This window comes from Anomalospiza imberbis, chromosome 1, assembly GCF_031753505.1.
Source record: "Anomalospiza imberbis isolate Cuckoo-Finch-1a 21T00152 chromosome 1, ASM3175350v1, whole genome shotgun sequence".
Lineage (NCBI taxonomy): Eukaryota > Metazoa > Chordata > Aves > Passeriformes > Viduidae > Anomalospiza > Anomalospiza imberbis.
In genome coordinates, this window is record NC_089681.1 from 140145834 (window position 1) to 140161331 (window position 15498).

The following is a 15498-nucleotide window of genomic DNA, read 5'->3' on the forward strand; positions in this document are numbered from 1 at the left end:
TAAATATTATGGAACGCACACACTTCACATACAACATAGAAATACATATGTAAAGGAGGATAGGTATAGAAAAATAAAAATAATTCAAATTTTAAAATTGCTATTTCACCCTGTCGAGCAGATTCTCTACAAAATTTTCCTTTGGGAGTAGTCCATGAAAGCACACATAATCTCAAATATTTCAATTTTCTTGCATACTCCAGGATTAATCATTTAAATATACCGGGGGGAAAATAGGATTATAGTGTTAATTTTCAAAATTCTAAGTTGGTCACAGAACCAAGTATTTCCCACTGAAGACAAAGGAGATTCTTAACCGGGGATTAATTTAATCCGAAGCATTTTGTCAAAGTTGTTTTTCTAAGTACACCATAAAATTAGGAAAGAGAAATCAGCACTTTCTGAGGGCAATTTGAAGATGAATAATGAAGTCTAGTAGAATTATTCACCTTCTAGAAGTATCTACCTTTCTCTATATTGATTGTAGAGAGTGATAGGGGAAAGTTAGGAAGGTGACTTGAGGAGAGATGATTCTTCAAGAGGTGTTAGATCAGGTTTAATCTATGATTGTGACATATTTGTTCTCATGTCTTGTGAGTCTGTACTTCTAAGCCAGGGAAAAGCAAAATGAAAAGTTAAAAATTAATGAAGTTTTTAAAAAATTGTTTGTGGTATAAACAAAATACTGTACAACAAGAGCAGTCAGGGTTTTACAGCTGCTTCTTAGAACACCAGAATATCGTCGTACCCTTGTGTAATGGTCCTTCAAAGTTCTAACAATAAAATTCATAGTGCCATTCACTGTCACATAGTCTATGCAGACTTTCATGCAACATTAAGAAATGTTAAAACACCTTTTCCCTCCCACACTGTACATGAATCCTCCCCCAGTCCATGCTTGTTTAGAATACATTTTTATAGCAAAGATGCAAGCTCAATAACATGCAGTGATTTATCTTGGGAATACAAGCTCAAGCATAACTGAAATGAAAGCAATACGGCAGGAGAATAAGGGATCTGGACCATCTGGGTGAAAATATGTGGCTTTGAAAAATGTTTAGAGAAAAGAAAATTGACATATATCTGGAAGTGAAAAGCTCTGAATTCAACTGAGAGTTTTGTCACTCACTTACTGATTGACTTTATTCATGGCACTGATGATTACTTTTCAGAGTCACATGGTGCCCACCTCTTTACAGTCAAGAAACCAGGGAAATGGGCTAAAACTTGGTTTCCCCATCTGAGGATGTGTTATCAACAACAACTTTTACTAACCAGGGAAATGGGCTAAAACTTGGTTTCCCCATCTGAGGATAATGTGTTATCAAGAACAACTTAATAGCTGTGAAACAAGAGCTAATGGAGTCTTTGGTTATCATTGCCTCACAAGAAGTCATTTAGAAATTTTTTTTCAATTAGCAGTAATGTTACAGTACCACTTCCCTTGCTCAGCTATGCAATTTTGATCATGATATGAACATAATAATAAAAATAATAGCCCTCTGCCTGAAACTCAGGAGCATTATTCCCATTCAATATTCACTCAACTGTATAAAAAGGCTTTTTTTCTTTGTTTAGTGTTAACAATTTTCATATTCTTGCTCAGATAAACATAAAGTGGAAGATGAATTTCTAGTGTTTGCAAACAAGGTTAAAGGCTTTCCAGCGTTGAAGCAAAAGACAGGCCTTTGTGTCTCAGAAAGGCAAAGCGGAACAGATTTGTTGCTAAAACAATAAAAGTTTATTCTTCTCTCCGTTCTGGTTTTTATGGTTTGTTATTGCACTGAAACTCATCGAGTACTTACCAGGTGATAAAAAGGACAAACAAAACTCTACTTTACTGGAAAACTGTGAAGCTTTGTTGTCATAGCTGATATCAAATAAACCTACAAAGTGGGATATTGTTAGAGTGCCTCGGAAGACAAGCAAAACCCAGAGACTTCCTAACAGGTAAAAAATATTAGTTTGGTATTGTTCAAAATTCTAAGTTGAATTCTGATAGGATATATGCTGAACTTCTGAGAAACTCACATGAAAGTCAGTAAAATTGCAGCATTCTTTGTCTATAAACAACAGGGACTGCCTAAAGGCACCTCAGAATGTACTGAAACATGGGACCCCACCAAGGGCTGGAAACAGAGTTCTCTGCTTTTCAAAGCAGCCTCTTCATTTGCAAGTCAAGCAGTTATCATGTGGTAAAACACTTCGTGTCAGCAACTAATGTATCAGGAGTGTAAGGTCACACAGTTTACTCACTCAGCAGTGCACAGTTAACATGCTTCACCCCTGAGTTAACTACGTCTGTTTATGATGTGTTTAAAATGATCAAATGTAGTCCAAGAGAGTTTATTTATTTTGAAATATTAGAGAATCATTCACTTAATTCAAAATGATCTTCAAAATATCCAGGAGCTGCTCACCTCACCATGAGTGACAGCAGACCCCTCAATTAAATCTGTTCCCCAACAAATAGATGAGACAAAGATGAGGAAAACCCAGATTTTTTGCTTCCCAATCCTATTTTCCAACACCAACCCAAACAGATGATCTTCCCAGGATTAAAAATAATCTTGAAAACACAAAACCACCCTTAGATAAGGTGGATTTTAATTAGAAAACCCTAAAATCTACTTTACATATCTAAAACACTATGTCTTAGTAGAAAATCTAAGGTAAGGAAAATTGCAGTAGAGACTGTTTTCAGAAGGCAGCCTAAGACAGGCTAATGAAAATTCATGTGGCCTTCTTCAAATTTTTGATACCAGTGAAAGCTGAGCAGAATTTCACAGCCCAAACAAAAAGCCACAAATGAGTATCTCGCCTGAGGGAGTTTCCTGCTCCAAATACCAAAGACTCTCTGAAAACAATAAGTGTGAAGTTATAGCCAGGTTTTACTGCAAATAAACTGTTACACACCACCACTTCCTCTCTCCTCTTCTGTTCCACAAAATCCCAAGTACTAGCTATAGCTATACATATGTAGACTCACATTGCTCCCAAAATGCAAAAGAGGAGGAGGCATCCCACATAGCTGAGAATTCAGTAAAGGAGTCAGAAATGTGGAGAAACACATAGAAGAAGAAGAAACAAGGGGATCTCCTTGGATTTTCTCTGTCCCCACATTAGGCTGGGGACTCCTGCGTTGCCACGAAGGCTGGCGAGAAAGGAGAGCGGGAGAAGAGCAGCACCACTCCTGGGATCATTGGAGCTCAGTGCTGGCACCCAGCCCAGCCAGACCTGGAGCTGCAGCACCCTGAGCACCACAGCTGAGGGGAGCAGTGCCTACCTGTGCCTCTGGACACTCACCCAGCAAACCTCGAAGCTGGAACACCAGTATTCCAAAGGTAAGATGCTGCTCTCAGAAAAGACATCTCCCAGCTCCCATCTGAGCTTCTGCCAGCATGCTGTTCCTTTAATTTCTGAAAAAGATTCAGTCAGGAATGTCACTTCTAAAAGATGTTCACAGGCAAGACATATAATTTGATCTAATGAATAATAGAAGTGTTTATTTGTTTTCTGTTAGATGTCCCATATCATTCACAGAAGTTGTGCTTAGGAAGAGAAAGGACACAAATTTGTGGCCACCACTTTTCTGCAGAATGTGCTAACTCTTCTGGTTGCTTCTGCAACAGATTTAATCATTTTTAAGGAAGGTTTATGCATGCTGTTTCTTTTCTATATTCAAAGAGCACATAATGATCAGATACACTTTTAATGCCTTTAATCTAAGAGAAACCCACCTGGACTTAGTCCTACTTAAAAGCGGAAAATAATAAGAATGCTTATGAATTTATTCTGCAAAAGAAATCTGGTTTAGTTCCTTAAGCAGAGCAGCCAGAAGAACAACTCATGATCATGTGAGCACTCTTCTCTACACATACACAGAACTCTCTTCAGTTAAATATTATACTGCAAATAAGACAGAATCCTTCCATGCCCTACAGGAGAAATATGACAGCTGATTATGGGAGTTACCCATTACCAAGCTACAACAGGGTAAATACATCAAACAAATATCTGAGAACAAGAGACACACCAAACTCTGAGGAACTGATACCTGACTGTAAGGATTATAAATCAGCTTACCCAATTTCTTTGGCTATGTAGCAATACCCTTATGTGAGAAGAATTGTAAGAGCTCGTTTGTGCCTTGAGAAATTGTGGAAGGGAGTTTACAGCTCCTTATACAGCCAATTGCTTCTAATGAGAAATATGCAAGGCCTGTATCTCCCTAAGCTTTCCCTGATGTTCTGGGGAGATTATAGAGAAATTTTCTAACTCTCAGATATGTCTAAAAGATCGTTCTTCTATCCATATGCATGCATTAATCTATATTCATAGGTATTGTACCGTGCAGTCTCCACTCAGAGAACCTGTGGAGAGTTACATGTTCTCCTCAGTCTCCAGATGTTACAGCAGAATATTTCTCTTAAATTATTCAGTCTTGAATGCTGTAAAAAATATAACGTAAATACCTCTGGATTTATTATTTGTGCATAATGAATATAAGAAACTACAGCTTTACCCAGACATGCTTAAGTGGCTAGAAAAGCTAACATTTGCATACTTCTGTATCTGTTATCAAAATATGTCCCCTCTGATCTTCAGAAGTAGGATCATCCTTGTGAAGAAAGGCAAGCAGTTCAGAAAATTTCTAAGGAACAACAATATTTTATGAACTGTAAGTACAAAATCTCTTTACTTTTCACTAAAGAGAGAGACAAGAACATTCAATGAAAAGAGCTGAAACCTTAGGAAATAGTCACAAAAAGGCAGAAATGGAGATCAATAGTGAAAAACCCTTCAAGGATGGGGAATGAAAAATGAAAAAACAATAGATGGAGGTTTCTGGCTCAATGTAATCAAGTCCTACAGTTAAATCCAGCAATCTTACCTTTCTTCATCGGTTCTATTTCTCATTTATTTACCTCATTAACCATTAGGACATTCAGTAAGTTTCATGGTCTGTAATAAACAGCCTCCAAAGCAGATTTGATTTAATTAGAAGACAAACTTTATGATTTAGCTGTAATGGACTTCCTGTTTGAGATATCCTCTCATTTTATCCCATTGCCAAAATAACCCACATATCGTGTGTACTGCTTTAAATTCCATATAAATGCCTGATTTTCTAATACCTTGAAAATTATTTTGCGTCTTTATAGTAAACTTAAAACTCTTTTCACAGTTAGAGGGCTGAAATGCAACCTGAGGAAGAATGCACTCTTCTAGAAGGCTGGTGTTTGCTATTCTACAGAGAAATTATTTGATTAATCCCTAGGGGAATGACTGAACTAATTGGAAGTTGTAAACATGAAGGAGATAACTGAGAAGTACTAATCCACAGTACAAATAAGTAAATTTGCCAAAAGAAGTCTGACTGAGAAATAGGCCTTCATGAATGGCAGCTGAGGTGATTCAATCCTCTGTGGCACATAGGGATTGTTCCCCCTTTGTGCAGAAGGTGTTAAAGAAGCTCTTGCTGCCCACATAGGGGAGAGACCAAAAGCTGAACGGGCTTGCAAATAAAGCGACAGCATTTTCCAGTAACATAACTGGACTCATGTTTGGAGGTAAATCACAAAGGAACCACCTTTGTCCAGCTATTCACCTCTCAGTACACGTCTTCACTGTTCTCTTTTCTCTCCACCGTCCACAGCAGTTCCTAGTCACAATTTTTGACCTTTCTGCTCTCCCCTCCATCCTACACATCTACAGGATATGTCCTTTACCCATGTCTTCCTTTTCCTGCTCCTAAATTGACCCATAATTGTCTTTCTGGGCCCACTCCAGGTCCCAGTAGCAATCCCAGTGTATTTCTGTTAGGCATTCTTCAAACACTCACAAAAAATATTCTTTGCGTTAGGTCAGGGACCAAGCAGGAGAAACTAAAAGCAGGAGGTGGAGAACAGAAGTGAGGCACAGTAAAGATGGTTGGTCAGCTAAACCAATCAGTGAAAGGAATGTACAGAGAAAACTGGATGACTGCAAGCTGCCTCTTTGAAGTTGCCTGAGTCTACCCAGTTTCATCAAAATTCACACAAGAATGTTTAAAGAAATGGTCCACTGCCAGATGTCTCTGATGCACAATTGCTCAAATGTCTGACTATTCAAATTGGAGGAAATTTCAGCATGCTGAACATTTGTTTTCATTTGGAATCATAACTCTTAAAGAATTCTTATACATAATTAATATTTGGATCAGTTATTATTTATGATCATTTTTTTCTAAGACTTTGTCAGGATCTTCTCTTTTTTTACCATACAAGACAATTTCACAAATTCCTGGAGGAAAATACAGACTAAGAAGAGAACGTTTCCTGAAAAAAATATCATTTGGTCTTGATCCTGTGATTACTTCTCATGTGAATGGCAGCCTTGTAGTCAACATTTAGACACAATAAGACTGCTCTGCATGAGGTGAATTTGAAGATGTGTGATCATATGACTGTGTATACTAATAATGAAGGATTTTCAAGGCAGCCTGAAGCACTTATGTATCTAAACCAAATAAAAATTCATTTCTTGATTCCTACATCTCTCAGATGCCGTTTAAATAGATGCATATATATATTTAAATATTAACCTTTAATTAGATATCTTAATTATACCTAATAGCAATTATTATAAGCATTAAATACTGCTGTGAAACTTTTCCAGACTTTTATATTGTCATATGGAAACCTTACCCGAGTTGTAAATTTTTATTTTCCTGTAAAAGATGTATTACAAAGGAGAAAAGCTGATGGTATCATCATGAAAGATTATTCAGATAACAGATTAAAGCAATTTTAATATTCTTGAATTTTCAGTCACTCCTATTCTTGGGTATAAAATGTGTGGGATTTAGCTGGATAGATTTTTCTCCTTTTTATCAGGCCAACGATTTTGTGTCAGTTCTTTGGCCATATCAGAATGAAATTCATCACGTTTCAGAAGCCTAGAAGTTGGATATCCAAGTTCAAGCTATTCCCATTCCCCTAGCAGTCAGTAAAGAGACATAGGCTTCCCTAGAGGGCAGTTTATCTGATCTGCTCTAGACACCTATCTCAGGAAGAGATGAATTGCTGTCTGGAGGTGGTATTTTTCTCCATTGACTATTTAAAAGAGTGTGTAGTAACTGTCTTAGTCACTTTGTAACTTAGTTACCGTGCTGGATGCCTAAACCAAGGCAGATGGATCTCTTGTTAGGTGACATTTTTACTTTTACTACATGCCAGGTTCAAAAGAGCATTACAGGCAAATCAATGTGTTTGTCTGCTGTCCCACTTTCTATATATGTACATGTGAACATCTGTTTTGGAAGCTAATGAAAGTAGTTCTTCAGATTCTTTCTTCAAAGTTGTTTTTAGCAATTTTTCCATATATAGTAAGTGCCAGATATCTGTTGAGATATTCTGTGCAAATGCATGCTTGCCAGTCCTTGTAAACCTGTTCTGTCATGAGTTCCCAGTCTTCACATTAAAGCAGCATAATGCCAAGGTGCATGTACATGCAGGCAAGGAATGTAATAAATTATAAGGTGCCAAATAAAATTAAAAAAAAAGAAAACTGCAAAACCTCGGGGGAAGAAAAGACAAATATATAATTTTTTTCTACAAGAGAACACAGAGTGCTAGAGGCTGAAATCTTTCAAGAGCAAGTGCACTCCAGTAAAACGATCAGACATGGGAAAATGAATAACATGAGATTTTGATAGTTAAGAGACTGGAACGAAATATCGTGAACAGTGTTTGTGGAGTAACTCATTAACTTTTTCTGCCTGTTTTGAAAGGTTATATAGATTGCAGTACTGGCCTTTCACATCTGGTGTTTAAGGTTTAGAACTCCCCTGTTCAGCTTTCATGACTCTAAAATCTTGATTACAACAGTTTTGCCACAATAGAGAGGGAAATAAAAAATGCCTGCTTCAAAGCAGCTGTAGGGGTTTATAAGCAATAGAGAAAGCAACCTGGGGAAAGATGGGGGGCAGGGGGGGAATTAAAGGGAAGGGAACTACAATATGAAATTCAGCCCTTGCCATGATTTTCAACATATAATATTCAAAGATGAACGACACTTGTTTTATATGGGTCTTTTCTTCTCTCAGCTTCATTTAGTTCTACAAGTCTGAACCAGAACTGAAAATAGTAAATGACTACTGGCAGAACCAAAAAGCTTCTAAATCAGTAGCACTGTCATCTGCTCTGCAGCCACGTACTTTCAGACCGTGAAACACTGAAAGAAATTCAGGAAGTTTGAGGAGGAACATAAAGTTTCTCAACCTGGGGTCCGCAGAAATCAGAAAATAACTACGTTCCAACAAGAGGCCGAATATTTACTTCCTTTTCTAAAACTCTTATTAACACAGCCCAAATAAAATTTGCATTATTTGCAATAACAATACTGTATTAACTCATGTTTGTTGGAAATGTACTATACTACACATCTTTTCCTGAAGTACTGGTACTTCCCATATCTTCCCCAGTCTCTTTTTGAAAAATTGATTTCTAGATTAATTGCTCAGCAATACTAATCTTAAAGTCCTTGAAATTTTAAAACCAGTACTTCTGCTTTTTCCATTCTAAATTCATCTTGAATCTTTGCTTAGAGAAAGGAGGAAAGACTCATGTCCTGTACCAGATTGCTGAATCTATGTAATTTGTTTCATAGATGTAGCAAATGCCCACAATTGTCTATGGTGAGCTGGTGTGGGAAAGAAATGTTGTTATTACATTCCCTGATGTTAAATCTCTGATAGAACTAGCATTTACTTTTATTTAATTTCCAAACTATCAGTTTTTGAGGAGTGTTTTTAATTCTGAGATGGGCCCTTGAGTGGCCACAACTAATCTCAGGCTGGAATAAGCCTCCAGTGTCACAAGTGTACTGACTGCTTCATCAGAGTCATTAAGAAGCAAATTACTCTGAGCAGGCTTTGGGACAGATCCCAGAAGAACCTGACTGAAGTCTCCCCTCATCTGGCAGCAAAGGTCTGTGGTTTGCCAGCCTGTCACACACCCTTCTTATGGCAATGCACAGCCCTGCTTTTGTCATATAATCTTGTGACACATACTCATAGAGACAGTAAGGGAGCATGATCTCTTATGGCTCCTTCATCAATACATCAGCAGATTGCTAATTTTAGCTCCATATGCAATAAAAAAAGCAAAGAAAGTGGGTGCCTGGCTTTCTTTATAGGTGAAATACAAATGAAGTAGTGAAATATAAGTGTAGAGCTTTTTAAGTGAAGGGAAAAAACCACGTGAAGCCACTGAATCATTTCAAAGAAAAAGTCAGAGGGGATTTCTTATTGTGACAATGTGAATTTGGGTGCTACATGAAGGAGGAGCTTAACAGAAAGGTTTACTCATGGTGTAATATTTTTTTATCTACTTTCTTCTCATTTCCATGAACACATTTCTTGGCATGGAAAGCTTCATTTGCACATGGTTGTTCTCACTGTATGCAAATTTTTTTTTGCAACACAATTTATCTCTACAGACTGATCTCTGTGATCTTTCTGACACGTTTGGAAGCAGCTGACAATGTAGTTTCTACCATCAGTGTCTGTGTTCCCAAACACACTTAATTCATTTTAACAGCAATCCCTGAAATTTTCCTGCCTCATGCTTTTATTCTCTTAGATTTCATGGGTTAATTGGGTTCATATGAGCTCAGTGTTTTGATTGAAAGTCTCCAAGAAAAATATCAGGTGTTATAGGGAGAAATATTGATGAATCAGTAAGATGACTCCTAACAGCCAGAGAGTCAATGTCGTGTACTTATAGTGCAGTGTTCTGTTTTATAAGCTGATAAAGGTCCTGGTCATGTACTATCATTTCATGTCTCATAATAGATTTTTGTAAATAATAATATTACTTCTAACATCCTTGACAAGCTGTGGTGTCAATAGTTGCATTGTACTAGCTCATACTGGTTTTGTATATTCATAAGACTTTTTTTTTAATTTCAAAATTAAATATTATGTCATGTATCTGTATTTTTTTTCTTGAACAAAATGGTTAATGAGAGTCTTTAACAAGTTGCTAAATTGCAGTTTTAGAATTCAGACAGGTAGACTGGCTCCATGTCACAAGGTACCACATTTCACAGATTATTCCTTCTATTGGATGCAACAATTTGGATTTGGCTAAGCAATTAAGCATTAAATCACATTTAATTTCAAAGGATTAGGCTAAACAAGCAATTTGGGTTGCATATGACAACCATTTTGTCCTTATATGGTTGACATTTATGTTGTTGACATATTTTGCCAATGGTAATTTGGTGTTTATTTCCAGTTCATTGATGAAAATATTGAATGCTATGTAAAATATCCATTATATGTATCCACACTAGCATCATCCCAGGTGATGATTAATCCCCATGGATTAATATATTTTTCAATGTGTTAGTTATTTCTTAAGTTCTTTAATATATACTGTATTAATATTGTAGGGCCCAGATATCTTCAGCAGAATGTCAAGGCAGCTAACGAAATTGTCAATTATAATAATGCTTGCAGCAGCAAACAGTTGGAACACTCTTATTGACTTTAGAGGCTGTGTCAGAGAAAGGTGAAAAAGAAAAAGGAAAAATTACGAATTTTTCTATAAAAATAAACTTGAATTGCTTTTATTTTTCCCTAAAAAATTATAATATGGGAAGAGGTAAGTGTAAGATTCAATTGAGAAAAAAATGTGAGTTTTCAACTCCATCAGTCCTAAATTCTGAAGCTATTTGCAGCTCTATTGCTTCCCTTCAGGTTAATCAGAACCATGTCTTTCCATATAAAAAAATAACCCTTTCTTAAAGGTTATAGCCCCTAACTTAATCCTTTCATAATGCCCTTTTAACAAGAATTCTGAAGCATAGGATAACTGCTAGATAATAAGATTAGATGTGAATCCATTAGGATGTGTAATGTCTAGACCAAACCAGAGAGACACAGAAGAGGCTGCTCAAAGGGACCTGACTCTGTTTGCCTCATAAGATATTTCATGGCATTTTAGATATCCCAGATATCCTCTCTGGTTTCCAGTAGTCACTTCAAAATAATTTGTATATTCTGGAGATGCTTTGTCACATTTACTAGCCCTGAGTCTTATAAATTGTACATTAGCCCAGGAGTCATTAAATACCTATGTCTGGACAATTGAATTGAATTCCAATGATATTGCAAGAGGAAAGATATATTAGAATTATAATTAGAAAATTAAGCTATAAAAATGTTTATTTTCTCCTCCAGAACTTGGATTTGAATCTAATACAGACATAGATAATTTCATATGTGTCTATAGTCTACAATGTCATGAGAAATATTCCTTTTATAATTTACACAACCAAATGTCACTTGAGCATTTTATGTGCTCCATTTTGTGCCCAAACCCAAATGAGTGTGACTGTACATGAGCTCCTCAATATTTTGTGTGATCAGCTTGGGAAGTCTTAATGTAGTTCTGGTTATAGTCAACACTGCATTTAGCATGCAAAATCAAAAATAAATTTTAAAAATAAAAATAAAATAAATAAAATAAAATAAAATAAAATAAAATAAAATAAAATAAAATAATAAAATAAAGCTGTGTTTTCTCATCACACAGGTGAATGTAGCCTAATGGGTGAAATCCCCAGGGATCAGCTTCCCAAAGGGCATGCAGATTTCTCTGGAGGAGGTATGGTATAAAGAACCTCAGGCTCCAAACCACCAACCAGGTAAGACTGCATTCCTTAATGCAGAGAATATGATGAAGCTGCATCAGAATAAGTGGTTTCTGCTGGTCTCACATGTTTACATTATGCTCTCAAACATTTCAATGTGAGTTGGGCCAGGTCGAGTCCTGCAGTTTATACTGACCCAAAGAATTCAATGAGCTTCATTTCATTTTTAGTTGGCAAAAGAAGAGAAGGAGGTACCAAAATAGGACACATAAACTCAACTGCAAGGTATTTGTGTACCAATCTCAATGGGTTTTGGATCAGGCAATGAGTTTTATGCACTGCTTTTCTTAAGAAAATCATATTATCTGCCTACACAGAAATCATGGAATCATAGAATAATTCATTTTGGAAGGGCCCTCTGTATGTCACATTATCCTATCCCCCTCTCAAAGCAGCACGAATTAGATCAGGGACTCTTCTCCTCTAGGGTTCAGTGAGGGATTTTTTAGTGGCTTTCAGAACACCAGGATAGCTCCATGCACTTTTTAAAGAAGCTTCTACTCACTGGAAAGAAAAGTAAAAAAAAAAAACACCCCTGAAATTTTACCTTCCTAAAAATTACCAAGACTAATTCATTAGTGGATTACACTAATCATTATACCAGGGAATTATATCCATGAAGTCTCTAACCTTATTGCATATTATCACATCTGCTGCCCCTTCAATGATACACTTGAATTAATCTCTGGATAGCAGGTTCACATCTCCTTAATTGAAACTAATGACTAAATAAAAAAGATCAAAAATCTTTATATTCTTTAATTAAAAAAAAAAAAAAAAACCTTCACGAAGTGTCTAAAGAGGCATATAACTATCCTTGGAAGAACTCCAAGATATCATGTGTGAAGGGGAGGCAAGAATGTGAAGGGGAGGAAAGAAAAATACTTTTTTCAGGGGAAAGAGCAGAATTTGGAAATGGCATTAGGCCAGGTCTGCCATGCCTACACATGCTGGAGAACAGTTTTACAATAATTCTGCTGAACTAGAGTATAAAGCCAGTCCTCAAAGGAGAACCTAATCAAGACCTTATAAATTAAAGATTATACAGGATACAACCTGAGAATGTTTTTTGGTTTGATGCAGGAAGAGCACCCACATCACAAACATATAAGTTGCATCCTTTGAATCCTTGACCTTTAGCTTCCTTCACCACTGAAGAACAATTTTTCTGCAGCAGTTTAAAAATCTCTGCTTTCCAATAGGTCAGCAATGCCCTGAATTTTAATCTAATACATATCAACAGTCAACTCAGATTGCAGACTTTAAATTGTTGATTATTCAAGCTTTTCTATTTAAAACAAAATTCAATTTTGTTAATTAAAATATCACTGCTGGAATTATAGCATCATTAATACCATCATTTTAGTTTCCCTATAGATTTTTCTTGATCAAGGACCTTCATATAGATATATATCCATAATTTCCTCCTAAGAAAATAAACATGAAAAACTACTTAAACTCAGTTATAAGAGCTAGAATATGGAAAATAAATGTTTATGTTCCCACTTGGAATTCTGCAGAATGATACATGTGATATGTATGATCCTTATAAGCAAGATTAGCTGACCTCAGCTAACATGGTAATGACACTTACGGAGTCCCCAGTGGTGTCCTTGAAAATATTGGTATGCTAACCAAAACACAAAGCTTTAACAATAAAGACATAAAACAGCTTCCACTGCACCACCTCTCCTTTGGACAGATTGCCTGGGATGTGAAATGGACTGCAGTGTTGCAAATTATTGTGTTTACCTTCTGGGGAAATCAGGAAGAATATGAATAACACTTCAGTAATGGAAGAGCCAGACAAAATCCATGATTCATTCACAAATGTGAAGTCACTAAAACATGCTTAGCTCATGTTTACAATGCTTGCTAATTTCTTGTATATCTTCTATTTCCTGGATGTTTAAATGTGTATTTTTATAAATATTGCAGACTAGAACTGCAGCTGAATGTAATGGTGTATATATATATATATTCTGAGGAACAGATCCCAGCCTTTGTCTCAGGTTTGGCTTGATTTTTCTCCATGGGTGTTGTTTAAAAAAAAATTGCTGCTGAGTCAGATTTACTACTACTGAATCATGGCTAAGTCAGTAAAGTTACAACAAAAATAAAAGTTGTCTGTTAAAGAATTAAGGATTTTCCAGGGTACTGTTAGATTTACATATGGTGTATATTTTCATGCCCTGCTTTTTTCCTAATTCCTCAGCATTGTTCCGTCCTGTTCACAATCCAGAGATCTGAAGGAAACTGTGCTATTGCAATGAGTGAGATGAATGTTACCAGGAAAACTTTTCAAAGCCAAGGAATTTTTTTTCTGGCATATCCAGTGTCTAGTTCACCATGTAATTGACACTGAGCTATGAGGTATAAAGCAATTCAAGGCTCAATTTTGCATTTGTTTACAAGAATCTCCTTTTCAGCATGAAGACTCTGCACTGCAGATTGTGGATTTAGCAAAGTAAAACTCCAGCCTGCACAGGTGAGGGCTAAGAAAATGTGCTGTGTGTGAATTGTGTGCAGCTTTCAGTCTACTAAGTGACCTCAGAATTTGCAGGGTCACATAAAAACTCATTCATATGAATGAAAACCTGAGGAGAGATTCAGGCTTAGATGGGTACAGACACAGGGACAAATTTCCACGTGATAAATTTGGGCTCCCCTTAGGTCTCCTGTGAAAACCATTTGACTGTCATTTTCCAGCAAAGCACATGGCAGATAAACTCACAGTAATGCTACAAGCACGAGCAATTACAGCAGAGTACCAAAGGGTTCTGAAATTTCTTACCTCACTCTCCCCTCCTACAGCTCCTCTCCGTGCCTATGCTCACAGGCATCTGTGGAATTTGGGTTAGCTCCACATTGCATTGAAACAAGACATTTTAGGTTCCTAATTATTAAAGATGTGCATGTCAGGCACGTGGACACTTTTGCAGATCCAAGTTCCTGACACATCCATAGCTACATTTCTGTGTGTATGTGTGTGTGATTTTATTGGATGCGCATGTGTCCTCAGATTTGCTTACAGCTTAGGAGCTTATTCAGAACTGAATTGAGAGATTCAAGGTCTGGTGAACTAATCTCAATTCCTAACTAACCAGTGTGTGACTTCTGAAACAGCTGCTGGTAGAACAGATGGATTTGGCCTAAAATGTTTTTTGATAATATGACTGGTCCTAAGACTCTGAGGTATGGAAAAATTACAGGCAAACAAGCTACGTAACAAGGAGTGTAACAACATTTCCAAGGGTGAGTAAAGATGGGAGACCAAACATTCCACATATTGCTTATATTGTCAACAGACTGCTCAGCTTCTCTCCTAACTAAATGATATTGATGGAGGTATTTGCTACTCCAGTATTGCAAATATTGTGTCTAGTCAGTTCTGTCAGGCATTAAATAACATTCCCATTCTCATTTTCAAGAACTATGTCTAATCTTTGTTTACACTAATGCTTCCTTTGTTGACTTTTAAGAATTATATGCCATTGACAATTGTTTATTGTTGTTTAATTAGGAGGTGGATTATTCCCATGTTTTAATGATTACTGCTCAACAACTTGACAGAAATGTTATTCCCAAAACCACCAAGCACAAATTGGATTTGATTTATTTCACTTAATCTTGTTATGACTGTATTATAAGCTCTCCAAATTATAATTTTTTTTATTAATTGCAATATCTCACAGTTTCAGCTCAGCAATGTATACCATAGGAAGCAAATATAAAGTGTTGCTGTTGCTGAATTCTCTCTTTAGGAAAAAAAAAAAAAACCAACCCAAAACGTAC

General features: G+C 36.4%; 1 long non-coding RNA gene across 1 annotated transcript; it reads left to right on the forward strand.

Moving 5' to 3' along the window:
* Positions 1–3050: 3050 nt before the first annotated feature.
* LOC137484557 (uncharacterized) lies at positions 3051–13060 on the forward strand. The gene is made up of 3 exons (XR_011004921.1): positions 3051–3344; positions 4615–4681; positions 11586–13060. It is a non-coding gene; the product is annotated as an uncharacterized lncRNA (long non-coding RNA).
* The last annotated feature ends 2438 nt before the right edge of the window (positions 13061–15498 follow it).